At 46.8% G+C, this 12,456-nt stretch overlaps 1 long non-coding RNA gene across 1 annotated transcript in view; it reads right to left on the bottom strand.

The window, feature by feature from the left end:
- Positions 1-7,999, bottom strand: part of LOC132344370 (uncharacterized) — a 54,305-nt gene extending 46,306 nt beyond the window's left edge. The window contains exons 1-2 of the long non-coding RNA XR_009493620.1: positions 7,454-7,999; positions 5,705-5,797 (exon numbers count right to left, since the gene is read on the bottom strand). This is a non-coding gene — a long non-coding RNA (uncharacterized lncRNA). The remainder of the gene's footprint in view (positions 1-5,704; positions 5,798-7,453) is intronic.
- Positions 8,000-12,456: the final 4,457 nt, after the last annotated feature.

Raw genomic sequence — 12,456 nt, 5'->3', positions numbered from 1 at the left:
ACTCCTTTCCCAATTTGGAACCAGTCTGTTGTTCCATGTCCAGTTCTAACTGTTGCTTCTTGATAAGCATACATACAGATTTCTTAGGAGGCAGGTCAGGTGGTCTGGTATTCCCATCTCTTTAAGAATGTTCCACAGTTTGTTGTGATCCACACAGTCAAAGGCTGTGGCATAGTCAATAAAGCAGAAGGAGATGTTTTTCTGGAACTCTCTTGCTTTTCTATGATCCAACGGATGTTGGCAATTTGATCTCTGGTTCCTCTGCCTTTTCTAAATTCAGCTTGAACATCTGGAAGTTCATAGTTCACGGACTGTTGAAGCCTGGCTTGGAGAATTTTGAGCATTGCTTTACTAGCATGTGAGATGAGTGCGATTGTGCGGTAGTTTGAGCATTCTTTGGCATTGCCTTTCTTTGGGACTGGAATGAAAACTTACCTTTTCCAGTCCTGTGGCCACTGCTGAGTTTTCCAAATTTACTAGCATATTGAGTGCAGCACTCTCACAGCATTATCTTGAAATAGTTTAATTTCCTTAATTTTTAAGAGCAATGAAAAATGTTAAACTCTTAATCGTGGTGGTTACATGACTGTTAATTGGTCAAAATTTGTAGAACTGTAGCCAAGATTGTCCATGAGATTGCAAAGAACTGGACAAGACTGAGTGAGTCACTTTTTTTTTCAGCCAAGATTGTAGATTTTATGTAAAGTTCAGGAGAGAAAATGTATTTGCCTTTGCAGACCGAGACTGTAGCAACTACTCAGGTCTGCCATCGCTGCACGAAAGCAGCCATTGACAATACGTAATGAGTAGGAGTGGCCGTGTTCCAATAAAGCTTTATTTACAAAACAATCTGCAGGCCAGTTTGGACCCACAGCCTGTATATACTTTGAAGATTTCTGGACTGCACACTTAAGAAAGAAAGAATTTTACCGCATGCAACCTGCCCCTTGATAAGCAAACAAGGAAAAGGTAAAGCAGGAAAAAAAAAAAAAAAAAGTACTCTGGGCAGGGGGGAAAAAAAGCCTGTAGTCCCTTCAACTTACTTAAAACGAGATTTTATCAGGAGAAGAGAGGTATTTGTATTGTTGGAAGAAGGACTTGCTAATGGTATTTGTACAACCAGAAGGGTTACAAAAAGTTAAGCAGGGAATTTTAAACTTGACTTTTGAAGATTATCTTACACACTCACTTGAAAAATTCACCAGGACGTCTGCTCCTTACCTCTGTCCTCGACAAAGTCGTGCAGCTGGCTGTGCCCCGAGTCAGCAGTCCAGAACTGAGCTCTTCTCATTTTATTTAGCGGGATGACTTTAAGACCCAGTGTCTTGTACTTCTAGCTTTTTATCGTTTGCTTCTTTTATGGCAAAGCCATCTTTATCAGACAGAAACTGGTGAATAAGATCTGATCGTTTCATCCCCTTCCCTAAGTAATGGCGCAAGCAAAACATCTCTGAGGCTGTCAGCCCACCGGAATTGAAAGAGAAATCAAACTGTTGGGATCCAGAAAGGGAACTCTTTCAAGAAAAAAGAAAAAAAAATGTTTTTAAAGCAGGAGAGTTTAAAATGAACTCTCATCAGCTGGCATTCAAACACCCAAGTGTGAGGTAGGCAGAGTGACATGGGGGTGTTACTGCACTGTGGAAATGAGGGTTGTCTGAAAGTCCTACAGTCAAACTTCAGCCTCTGAATTTTTTTTTTTTAAGATGTAGAATAGACAACAGCGCTCCTCTCTGAGTGGGAGAGACGTGCTTTTCAATCAAAGGTAGCTGATGTGCAGATGAGCTGGAATTTTCCATGAAGATGTTCATTCCTCCCCACCAGCATCAGGCCTTCAGAGGATACTATGTGAAGGTACAGATTGCATCCCAGGCGGGGGGCAAATAAGATGTGAGCGGCCTTCCAGCAGCTGAGAGCCCAATTAGGAAGACAGATGAAAAGACAAATATTTAAGAAAGCGTGTTGTGTTATAACAGAGTCTCTAAATACTTTTAACAACTCCAGGCCAATTTAATTTACGCGAGGTGCTGTTCAACATGCAAGCACTATGATTTCCCTTTGAACCAATACTACTAAGAAAATATGGTCAAAAGAGTCATGTAAGAGAAAAAAAAAATTGTCACGCCTAATTCATTTTCCCCTCTCCTAAGCCTGGTGTTATCACGGATAGTGGCACAGAATTTTCGTTCTTAAAAAAAAAAAAAAAGCCAATTAAAAAAATTGTTTATTGTTGCTTGTTTTGTGTTTCTTTTGTTGTGTGTTTTTTTTTTCTGAAAGTAACGAGGTTAATATGACCAAGAGAGATGAGGAGTAACATAAAGAGAAAATGGACCATCAGAGGTAATTTTAGTCACAGTCCTGGTCTTAGTAACCGCCAGAACATTTTAGACACAGAATTTCGATACGGTTGTAGCAACCGAGCAAGGAAGATGGAGTTAAGTTGAAAACACACGGTCACTTTTTCCACTGAGTCATTTTGTAGAATGAGGCATAAATATCCCCAACAATCTTTGCCCTGGACATAAAATGGATAAGTCTGAGGACTAGCTCCTACAGTTGATTAGACTCAGTGTGGGACATGAGACCCTGTCTGAGGGCCTCTCAGATGGCAAGGACACCTCAGAAGGGTCACAAGGGGTTCTTGTGTCTGCAGGTTCCCAGCAACCACTCCCCGGACAGTTTGATTCAGACAAAGGACAGACATGGGACCGGGAATATATTCATTCATCCCGCAGACTGCATGGTACCCTCCTGTGGGGCTTCACTGGTGGCTCAGAAGGTAAAGAGTCTGCCTCCCAATGTAGGAGACTCGGGTTCAATCCCTGGGTCGGGAAGATCCGCTGCAGGCGGAAATGGCAACCCACTCCAGGATTCTTGCCTGGAGAATCCCATGGACAGAGGAGCCTAGAGGGCTACAGCCCATGGGGTTGCAAAGAGCCGGACACGACTGAACGACTGAACACATACACCCCTCCTATAGACAACAGGGACCAGGAGCTGTGGCTGAATGTGTTCGCAATATTCCAGGTGACACTTCACCTGGAGATTCCCAAAGCTCACCACCATTGACTCTTCAGGGCTCCCTTGACCAACCAAGAAGCCTTTACAAGGGACCTGAGTCTGACATGATGCTGGCAGGAGAAGTGCAGCCTGCTGTCTAGTCTACTTGTAACCACTCCCAGTGAGCCAATCCGAGTTTTTCAGAGAGGGTGCATTTGCAGGGACATTTCATGAATTCCGTGAATGCCTTTCCATTAATTGTCACAGAGATGTTCATTTCCTAAAACGACCCCTAATCCCCCCTTCACCTGAAGTTACCAGTTTTCCCAGGTCAGCAGAATATACCATATCCGTGTTTCTTTTTCTTGGCAAAAAAAAAAGACTCTCAGCCAGCCAGCCTGAGAAATGTACCAGGCCCCTTGGACTGCAGTCATTGATTTGTGTTTTGACAAATGGAACAATCTCAGACCCAAATGCCTAGAAGGAAAAAGGGCTCACACAGTCACTTGTGTGCCTGCTAAGTTGCTTCGGTCGTGTCTGACTCTCTGCAACCCAGTCTGTGGACTGTAGCTTGCCAGGCTCCTCTGTCCATGGGATTCTCCAGGCAAGAATACTGGAGTGAGTTGCCATTTCCTTCTCCAGGGGATCTTCCAGACCCAGGGATCGAACCCACGTCTCTTTACATCTCCTGCAGTAGCAGGCAGGTTCTTTACGATTACCACCAGCTGAGAAGCCCACACACAGTCACGTAACCATGTTATTTGTCAAGTCCACTTTGTAAAACACTGTTCTGAAGCAAGCCGTTAATCGAGTATGGTCTGTTTAACTTTTGTAATGACAGCTCCCCTCTGCGTTCACTGTTTCTCGCCAAGTAAACGCGACACCAGTGTGCCTCAGTAGTCCATCTGAATAGGAGATTTTCCTATTGCCTCCGTCTAGTCCAAGGGTTGCCCAACTACACTCTGGTGCCTCTTTCTGTAAAATAATGATAATGTTTAATTGGAAACCAGACATGCCCGTTCATTTAGGTATTGTCTATGGTTGCATCCTGGTTAAATCTACAACACAGCAGATTTAAATCGTTGCCACAGAGCCCTATGGCCCTCAAAACTTAAAATATTTACAATCGGGCCCTTTTCGGAGGAAGCTTGCCAAACCCTGATCTTGACACCAGAGACCTCCAGAGTTAGAACTTAGCTTGATAGATGAAAATGCTAGTTACTGACAATGCAGGCATACAAGTCTATGCGAAGAGCTGCTCTGAGTAAAAGCAACAGAAGAAACCACACAGGAGAGATCTATAGATGTTAGCATATTTTGTTGCTGTGGTTCAGTTGCTCAGTCATGTCTCTTTGTGACCCCATGAACTGTAGCACACCAGGCTTCCCTGTCCTTCACTGTCTCCCACAGTTTGCTCCAACTCATGTCCATTGAGTCAGTAATGCCATTCAACCATCTCCTCCCCTGTCGTCCCCTTCTCCTCCTGCCCTCAATCTTTCCCAGCATCAGGGTCAGCTCTTTACATCAGGTGGCCAAAGGATTGGAGTTTCAGCTTCAGCAGCAGTCCTTCCAATGAATATTCAGGGTTGATTTCCTTTAGGATGGACTGGTTGGACCTCCTTGCAGCCCAAGGGACTCTCAAGAGTCTTCTCCAGCACCACCATTTGAAAGCATCAATTCTTTGGTGCTCAGCCTTCTTTATGGTCCAGCTCTCACAGCCATACATGACAACTGGAAAAACCATCAATCCTTCCACAATTTAAAATATCTTTAAAATTACAAGAACAATAAGGGAAAACATACCAAAAAAAAAAAAAAAAACCCAAAGGGATTAATGTACTCCGTATCTAAAGAACTATCCCAAATCTACAGGAAAGTCAGCTGTCCCAAATCTGCGGGAAAGCCAGCTGACAGTTCAACAGAACAGACTGAAAAAGGAGCAGAGACAAATTGCCACTATACAGAGCAGGAAACAGAGCTGGGAAAGAGAGGAGATATTCAACCTAACTAGTGAATAGAGAAATTAAAAATATAATGAAATACTGGTTTCAGTTTGGGGGGAAAAAAAAATTAGTGAAACAGTCAGTTATATCCACTTAATGAAGATACGTGAAGGAAGTGTCCTTGAGCCCTGATCAATTAGGAGGGGTGGGGTGGGGTCTATTCTGAAGGGCACTTGGCAGCATCTATTAAGAGTAAACACAAGGCCCTGACCCCTGCTGGCTAAGACAGTAAAGAATCTGCCTGCCATGCAGAAGACCCGAGTTTGATCCCTGGGTTGGGAAGATCCCCTGGAGGAAGGAATAGCAACCCACTCCAGTGCTCTTGCCTGGAGAATCCCACGGACAGTGGAGCCAGGCGGGCTAGAGTCCACGGGGTCGCAAACAGTCAGACATGACTGAGCACGCACGCAGCTCAAGGCACCCACCACTGGTTGCTCCCGAAAATGCCCTTAAGCACCAAGTCAGGCCCCCTGGGTTGGATGGAATCCTCCCTGGAAGCATAGCTAACAACCTAAGCGTGGGACACGCTGGCCTCCGTGTCCACTGCTGAGCAGGGCCAGCGGCTCGGGTGCGAGAGCAGACGGCTATCTAAGAAGGGAAGCAGAGGTGATGGATGAGCCATGTCTGTGACAACCGGTGGCTTCAAATCCTCGATTCCAGCTGCTGCAGAGACCAGCTGCGCACCTCTGTCCTGACTTACTTACCCGACCGGATGCTCTCTGTCTCCATTGCAATTTGGAATGACGTTTCTGTTGCCTTCACAGATGTGAACATCCTGTGTTCACTTCTACACAGCCCTACACAGAGAAGAACAGGGAAATATAGGAAAATAAACACATACAATTTGCAATATCCAGTGCAAAAGCGTCCCATCTTTGTCATAATCGGAGGAGTACAAATTCCTTTAAAATGGGCTGTTTCGTTTGTTTTAATTCAGTGGCATGTGTGTGTGTGTGTGTGTGCGCGCGTGTGTGTGTGTGTGTGTGTGTGTGTGTGTGTCTCCCCTGACACTGCAATTCTCAACCTCAGGAAGGTGGAAGGGTAACACAGTTTATTCCTTTTAGTGCTTAGGTCCTAAACTTTTAGCAACGAAAATCTATTACTTCTATATTTGCAGAGTATTCCCCTTCATTTAAAAAAAAATTAAAACTTACAAGAAATTAAGTGTTATATATTTACAACTCAGACACTAAGATGCGTGCAAGTCATGCTTAGTCACTCAGTCATGCCCGACTCTTTGCGACACCACGGACTATAGCCCACCAGGCTCTTCTGTCCATGGGATTTCCCAGGTGAGAATCCTAGAGTGGGGTGCCATTTCCTTTTCCAGGGGATCTTCCCCAACCTAGGGATTGAACTCGGGTCTCCTGCATTGCAGGCAGATTCTTTACCATCTGAGCCACCAGGGAAGCCCAAACTTTAAGATATAGTCAAAGGATTCCAAGCTGTTTGATCGCTCAAAGGGAGAAACTGAGCAAAGGGAAGGGCGATGTCGTGATTTAGAGCATTTTATGTTTGATCTCTTAGCAGGCCTTAAATACGGGGTATTGATTACTAGCCTGGGCTGAACAGGCCTGCCATTAGCATGACGAAATCATGTATTTTGAGCAGCTGAGTGTATTAGATCCTGATGACTAGTGTGGTATGTGCAGTCGTGCTCACCACTACTCCAGGACCTTGCTCAGTCACTCAGTCGTGTCTGGAGTCTTTGTGACCCCATGGACTGCAGCACACCAGGCTTCCCTGTCCATCACCGTGTCCCGGAGCTTGCTCAAACTCAAGTCCATTGAGTCAGTAATGGCATGCAACCATCTCATCCTCTGTTGTCCCCATCTCCTCCCACCTTCAATCTTTCCCAGCATCAGGGTCTTTTCTAATGACTCATCTCTTTGCAGCAGGTGGGCAAAGGATTGGAGTTTCAGCTTCAGCATCAGTCCTTCCAATGAATATTCAGGACTGATCTCCTTTAGGATGGACTGGTTGGATGTCCTTGCAGTCCAAGAGACTCTCCAGAGTCTCCTCCTACACCACAGTTTAAAACCACCAATTCTTTGGCGCTCACCTTTCTTTATAGTCCAACTCTCACATCCATACATGACTACTCAAAAAAACACAGCTTTGACTAGACGGACCTTTGTCGGCAATCATGTCTCTGCTTTTGAATATGCCGTCTCGGTTGGTCATAGTTTTTCTTCCAAGGAGCAAGTGTCTTTTCATTTCATGGCTGCAGTCACCATCTGCAGTGATTTTGGAGCCCAGGAAAATAAAGTCTGTCACTGTTTCCATTGTCTCCCCATCTCTTTGCCGTGGGGAAGGATTAAACACCCCACCCAGCTGAACTTGGGTCTGGCCACGTGACATGTCTCCCCCACGAAGATGAGAAACGTAACATGTCAGGGGGAGACTTGATGGCAAGGTTGTCATTTTCCTCCACCCTCCTCATCTCCACCCACCTTGGTCCCCACGTGGCTTCAGCAGCAGGGGCCTCGGGCCAACTTGCAGTGACACGTTGCCAGAGCGAGACAGATGCTGCTTTGTGAGTCCCTGGGGTCGTCACTGACTGCACCATCTCGCAAGCTCCCCTCACAGATACGGCGGAAACCCAGGGAAAGACGCCACGGAGGATCTTTGGAAAGAAAAGGAAGTTTGCACAGGCTTCCTGGATTGCACAACACATGTTAACTCTTTTGACCTGCTGTTCTGTTCTCCGGCTATTTTTACACACTGTAATTATTCTTCGTGATATTTCACCAACTTAGTGAGAGGTCCTCCGGCTCTTCTGAGCCTGATTAACACGCAAGTGAGGGGAACGTCTTGGCTGCCTCAGAAGCTTTAATATTTCTAGCACAGCTCGCACTCTGCACTAAATGACACTGCTATCATCATCATCAAGCACGAAGAAGGCCACATTTCTGTAATACATTACCCAGCTCTTGTGTCCCTCGGTGACCCACTCCCACCCCCAGGCTCAGAAATAGAAGAGAAGGCAGCGAGAACCAGCTGCAAGTAATTTTTCCCAGATTCACTCTACGCCAGCTCAAAGACGAGTGTGAGAAGCTTCAATCCTTCGGCCACCTGATGCGAAGAACTGACTGCTTGGAAAAGACCCTGATGCTGGGAAAGATTGAAGGCGGGAGGGGAAGGGGACGACAGAGGATGAGATGGTTGGATGGCATCACCGACTCAATGGACATGGGTTTGGGTGGACTCTGGGAGTTGGTGATGAACAGGGGGACCTGGCGTGCTGCAATTCATGGGGTCACAAAGAGTCGAATGTGACTGAGCAACTGAACTGAACTGGATACACACAAGTATGCATACTATCTTCACTGAAGGAGTGCACACACGTACAGACCTATACACACACCACCTACAGTGGAGTAATGCACACACACAGAAGAAATGCCACAGGAAGTATCTGTATCAAATTGAAATGAAATTTGTGTGTTGCTATGACTTCTCAAAAAACAAACAAACAAAAAAAAGCCTTTCTGGGCTTCCCTGGTGGCTCCATGGTAAAGAGTCCACCTGCCAGTACAGGAGACACAGGTTCAATTCCTGGTCCTGGAAGAATGCTCGTGCCAAGGAGCAACTAAGCCCGTGCATCACAACTGTGAAGCCTGTGCTCTGGAGCCCGGGAGCCACAGCTGCCGCCCCCAGGTGCTGCAAGTACTGAAGCCCATGAGCCCTAGAGCCTGTGTCCCACAGCCAGAGAAGCCACCGCAATGAAAAGCCTTTACGCCACAAGTAGCAAAAAGCTCTCGAGGCAGTGAAGACCCAGCACGGCCAAAAATACATAAATAAGTAAAGTTTTTAAACACCTTTCTTCCCAAAGCAGTAGCAACAGGGGCTTTGTCTTAGATGTTGAGGTAAACATCTGGGGGTTGCTCAGTGAGTTTCTGAGCTTCCCTGGGGGCTCAGCTGTTACAGAAACTGCCTGCAATCCAGGAGACCCTGGTTCGATCCCTGGGTTGGGAAGATCCACTGGAGAAGGGATAGGCTACCCACTCAAGTATTCTTGGGCTTCCCTGGTGGCTCAGCTGGTAAAGAATCCACCCGCAATGCGGGAGAACTGGGTTCGATCCCTGGGGTTGGGAAGATTCCCCTGGAGAAGGGAAAGGCTACCCACACCAGTATTCTGGCCTGGAGAATTCCATGGACTGTATAGTCCTCGGAGTTGCAAAGAGTTGGACATGAATGAGTGACTTTCACTTCACTTTCAGTGAATTTCTGCTGTCATAAAATGTTCAGCAAACTTGAGCCTTGACTTAAATAGGTAAACCACAGTGTTTTATTAACCCAGAATTTCTCTGTGGTCAGGTGAGCTTTGGAGTAATATTTGTATAATTGCATCACAGTAATGCCATGCAGTGCCATTATTCCCCAAGATATTCATCTTCAACAAGTTAAATGCTGTGTATTCTGGCTGAAGCATGAGATGAGGCAAAGCAGAGTAATATCAAAAACCTCACGTCTGTATTGTAGTTCTTTCAAGCACGTCACGTGCAGCAGGTTTTGGGGCGGGCGGAAATCTGCCTTTTAATAGTGATGGGTGCCAAAAGGGGGCTTCCCTGGTGGCTCAGCAGTGAAGAATCCACCTACAATGCAATAGACCCAGGAGACGTGGGTTCGATCCCTTGTTTGGGAAAGATTTCCTGGAGGAGCACCCAGCAACCCACTCCAGTATTCTTCCCTGGAGAATCCCATGGACAGAGGAGCCTGGTGGGCTATACAGTCCATAGGGTCACAAAGAGTCAGATACCACTGAAGTGACTTAGCACATGCACACCCACGCACGCCAAGAGGACTCCCACTGGCCAATTCGGGGACAGTTTGAGCATCCGAAAAATAATAAAAAGCCCCTGGCAGTCCAGTGGTTAGGAGTCCACACTTTCAGTGCTCAGGGCTGGGGGTTCAATTCCTTGTCAGGGAACTAAGATCCTGCCAGCCTCAAGGTAGGCAAAAAATAATAACAATAATGCTAGTTGATTATAATACATACAACCGAAAAAAATAATAACAACAACAATTACAAAAAAACCCATGAGTCTGTAATGATGCTCAAAAGTTGGGGTACAGAAGTCAAGCTCTTAGAAGACTTTCAGCTCAGAATTTGTAGAAGACTTCACACACAATGTTAATGTGTCACTCATATCTTAATAAAACTGGTAGGGGCGAATGAAAAAATAATTTAGAAAAGAGAAGATTAAAAAGGTAATTCACCATTCTGTCACCATCAAGGCAGTACTTCCAACAGGAGTAGTTAGGGGGTAGGTGTGACCAAATATTCAGACTCTCCAAAGCTGGCCCATATGCCCTCCATTAACTCATCACTTACACAGGAAAGGAAGTGCCCACTTGTCAAGGGTATTGAGTGGGCATAGCCCTAACCAACTAAGCTAGGTCAGCCAGAGCAATGCAAGGTCATCTTGAGCATCGGATCCTCCCGTTATAACTGTGAAAGGGACACAGTAACACCTCTGCAGCATTCTTGCCAAAAAATGTCCAGCCAGCGTGGAGCACGCAGAAATGAGCAAACAGACACAGACCCTGGGACACTTACAGTAAACTACAAGCCAGCAGTCTTCAACAACGTCAAACCAAAGGCAGACAGACTGTTCTAGATTAAAAGAGATTACAAAGTCATGTTTTGTAACAGTGCTTTGGAACTGTGGTGTTGGAGAAAACTCTTGAGAGTCCCTGGGCTGCAAAGAGATCCAACCAGTCCATCCTAAAGGAGATCAGTCCTGAATATTCATCGGAAGGACTGGTGCTGAAACTGAAACTCCAATCCTTTGTCCACCTGATGCAAAGAACTGACTCATTAGAAAAGACCCTGATGCTGGGAAAGCTTGAAGGTGGGAGAAGGGGGCGACAGAGGATGAGAGGGTTGAATGGCATCACCGACTCAATGCACATGGGTTTAGGTAGACTCCAAGAGTTGGTGATGGACAGGGAGGCCTGGCGTGCTGCAGTCCATGGGGTCGCAAAGAGTCGGACACGACTGAGTGAACTGAACTGAGTGAAGTTGTAGCCAAATGCAGGGCAGGATTCTTAAGTGGATCTCAGACTTTTTAAAGGCTCCAGAAGTACATTCTGTGCTGACGCTGGAAGCCCCTGGCAGCTACTGAGTGGACAGAGGGGTCAGTGGCCTAGCAGGTTTGGTGGCCTCCCACTGCCATGGAGACTCCCTGCATTGGAGGGGCAAGGGGCAGGTCTGGGGACAGGCTGCCTCGGTGGTGGCATGTGGGCAAGGCTGATGCAACCTGTCCAGGTGAGCCCCCTGGTATTGACGTGCAGGCAACACAGCCAGGGCAGCTGAAACACACACGGTGTCCCTGGAACCCATTAGGGTCCCTTAAGGGGAAGTCCCCTCGGGCTAAGTCCCTCTGGGCTCCTCTAGCAAAATACCATACACGGGGCAGCTTGTAAGCAACAGACAAGTATTTCTCAGTGTTCTGGAGGCTGAGACATCCAAGATCAAGGTGCCTCCAGATTTGCTGTCTGGTGAGGGCCTTTTCCCTGATTCATAGAAGGCAGCATCTCCCTGTGCTCTCACGTTGACAAGAGAGGAGAGGGATCTCTGTAGGGTCTCTCTTGCTAACTTGCTTCAGTCCTGTCTGACTCTTTGCAAACCTATGGACCGTAGCCCACCAGGCTCCTCTCTCCATGGGTTTCTCCAGGCAGGAATACTGGAATGGGTTTCCCTGCACAGTCTCTCTTACAGGGGCACTAATCCCATTGATGAGGGCTCCACCCTCAGGGTGTAATTAGCAGTCAAAGGCCCCCACCTCCAAATACCTGCATTCAGTATGTAGTATTCCTGCAGGGGGACTTCCCAGGGGGCTCAGCAGTAAAGAAAGTGTTAGTCTCAGTCCTGTCTGACTCTTTGGGACCCCACGGACTGTAGCCTGCCAGACTCCTCTGTCCATGGGACTCTCCGGCAAGAATACTAGTGCTGTGTGCGCTGAGTTGCTCAGTCAGGGATTGGTCCCGGGTCTCTCGCATTGGCAGGCAGATTCTTTACCAACTGAGCCACTGAAGAACCTGCCTGCCAATGCAGGAGTAGCAGGAGACTTGGGTTCGAGGCCTGAGTCAAGAAGATTCCCCTGGAGAAGGAAACGGCAACCCACTCTAGTATTCTTGCCTGGAGAGACCCATGGACAAAGGAGCCTGGTGGGCTATGGTCCTTTGGGTTGCAAACAGTCAGACACAACTGAAGCGACTCAGCACACACGCATTTCTGGGGTAGCTTACCACAATTCCATCTATCAAATCCTGGCATTGTTTTGTTAGTAGCAGCTGTCTCAAAAAAAGATCCCATCGACAATTTCTAAAAGGCAACCGATGATTCAGAACTTAGAAGCCCAAGAATACTGGAGTGGGTAGCCTATCCCTTCTCCAAGGGGATCTTCCCGACCCAGGAATCAAACCAGGGTCTCCTGCATTGCAGGTG

This window comes from Bos taurus, chromosome X, assembly GCF_002263795.3.
Source record: "Bos taurus isolate L1 Dominette 01449 registration number 42190680 breed Hereford chromosome X, ARS-UCD2.0, whole genome shotgun sequence".
NCBI lineage: Eukaryota > Metazoa > Chordata > Mammalia > Artiodactyla > Bovidae > Bos > Bos taurus.
The sequence above is the reverse complement of the archived record's forward strand: the minus strand, read 5'-3'. Positions and strand labels throughout refer to the sequence as shown.